Genomic DNA, 2737 nt, shown 5'->3' with positions numbered 1-2737 from the left:
TCTGAATCAATTCTGGACCCTCGCCTGTCGTTCTCCGACTTCCTCCCAGAACAGAGGAGTACGACAACGTCGACCATACAACGCTTCAAACGGAGACATACCAATACTCCTATGAAAACTGTTGTTGTATGCAAACTCTATCAGTGGCAGATGATCCTGCCAAGCTGGCCCGAAATCCATTACCAAAGATCTCAACATATCCTCAAGAGTACGAATAGTCCTCTCTGACTGACCGTCAGTCTCTGGGTGATATGCAGTACTCAAACTCAAGAGTGTGCCCAAAGCTTGCTGAAAGCTGCCCCAAAATCTAGATGTAAATCGAGATCTCTGTCCACTAACGATACTCACAGGCACACCATGAAACCGTACAATCTCCTGAATGTACAACCGTGCCATCCGATCGAAAGTGAAATCTCTGTTATACGGAAGAAAATGGGCAGACTTAGTAAGCCGATCCACTACCACCCAGAAGCATCTCTTCCCCACAGACATAGCAAGTGAGTCACGAAGTCCATCGTGATATGCTCCCACTTCCACTCCGGAATAGGAGATTCTGCAACAAACCTCCAGGTCGTCGATACTCAGCCTTCACCTGCTGACAGACTAGGCACTTGGGACATACTGTAAACATTACGTTTCATACCTTTCCACCAAAATCGAGTCCTCAAATCCTTATACATCTTGTTGCTCCCCGGATGAAACTCAACTTGCTACGATGAGCCTGGGACAAAATCTCCTCCCTCAAAGTGTCATCTTCCGGCACAACAACACGACCAGATAAGCACAAAAGACCCTCGGACTGATAGTGGAATCCAGAAGTATTATCTCCATCAGCCAACCGAGCTAATTTCTGAACCTTAGAATCAGTCATCTGAGCATCTCTAATCCGAGAATACAAAGCTGGCTCAGACAAATAGTAGCTACACGGATACTCTCTGATCCCTTCCGATGCTTGCAATTGAATCCCATCGAACAGAAATCCTGATAAATCCCAGATCACAGCACAGTCTGAAGAGCAGACAATCTCACCTTGCGACTAAGAGCATCGGCCGTGAGATTCGCAGGCCATGGACAAAGTTCTTGTGATCAAGCAGCGGATTAAGACTGCTCAGGATCGACAAGCGAGTTATGCGAACACCAAGCGCAGACCTCTTCATTTTGATGCAGGCGAGAAAGTGTTTCTCAAGGTATCACCTTTTCGGAGGATTCTGAGATTTGGACTCAAAGGTAAGCTATCTCCGAGATTCATTGGTCCTTTTGAGATCTTAGAGTGTGTGGGAGATCTGGCCTACAGATTAGCCTTGCCGCCGTATCTGTCTAGTGTTCACAATGTGTTTCATGTGTCCTTGTTGAGACGATACGTAGCGGATGAGTCTCATGTTTTGCATCCGACAGAAGTTCAGCTGAATCCGGATTTATCTTTTGTGGAAAGACCGGTTTCGATCTTAGACCGGAAGGATAAGGTGCTGCGGAATAAGACTATTCCTCTTGTCTTAGTGCAGTGGCAGCGCCGAGGTACTGAAGAAGCTACTTGGGAACTAGAGAGTCGCATGCGGTCAGAGCATCCAGAGCTGTTCTAGTTGTAGTATTTTCAGTTATGATTGTAATTCCAGTTGTGCTTTCAGTTGTAATTCATTCTTGAGTTGAATGTATTGTTGTTCAGAATTGTCATTCTTCAGACTCGATTTCGCGGACGAAATCCTTTTTAGAGGGGGAGAATGTAGTATCCCGATGCCTAATTTGAGATAATTATTGGATTAATTATATTTCGGTGGGACCGGAAGGACCGAAGAAGGTTCGGATCGTCCGATCAGAGTTCGGATCGTCCAAAGAGGGTTCGGATCGTCCGATCAGAGTTCGGATCGTCCGAGACAGGTGGCTGGACACGTGGAAGACATGCAGGTGGCTGGACACGTGGAAGACATGCAGGGGTTCGGATCGTCCGATCAGGGTTCGGATCGTCCGAAGTGTGCAGAGTTCGGACCGTCCGAAGTAGATCGGAGCGTCCGAAGTGGATCGGATCTTCCGATCATTGTCTATAAATAGAGGCGCGAGGTTTCACTATTCCCTCGCCAATTCCGAATGTTCCAGAGCGTTTTAGTCATTTCTGATAGGTTTCTAGTCTTTTCCCGAGGTTCGGGCACTAGCAGGGAGCTACTGGTTTTGTAGCGGAGCTGTGCTCTAGTTGGGAGCTAGCGGCATCAGTGGGCTGACTACGGACGCAGGCTTGATTCTAGGGCTGATTGCTAGGATCTACTGGTTTGAGGTACGAAAGTACTATCCGAGATAGCAGGATTGAGTATGCTTTACTATGTGTTGCATGTTTATATGTTGCATTATTATCTGTCATATGATGCATGGTTTATTATGCGGCATTTGCATAATCATATTGGGCCTGATTATCTTTGAGATAGCCTGTTGAGAGGGTGCTCAGCCCTCATTTGTTGTGGATGGTTGGACCCCGTTGGCCGACGGTGGTCAGGTCACCGGTATATCCACAGGTTTATTTTGGTATGGGAGCCACCTCCTGGTGCGACGGCGCAGAGTGCTACATACCTTGACGTCATTTGCCTGAGCAGTATTTCGTTATACCCAGATCCTGGTATCCAGTACATTTTGCATACATGCATGTCATAGTCTTGTATACTCATGCTTTCGGTGCTGAGCGTTTTATGCTCACGTCCTCGGTTTATCTCTGTTTTGGACACCCTATTCGATGGGGCAGGTCTCAGGCTGG

This window comes from Primulina eburnea, chromosome 1 (assembly GCF_022965805.1).
Source record: "Primulina eburnea isolate SZY01 chromosome 1, ASM2296580v1, whole genome shotgun sequence".
Taxonomy (NCBI): Eukaryota; Viridiplantae; Streptophyta; class Magnoliopsida; order Lamiales; family Gesneriaceae; genus Primulina; species Primulina eburnea.
The sequence above is the reverse complement of the archived record's forward strand: the minus strand, read 5'-3'. Positions refer to the sequence as shown.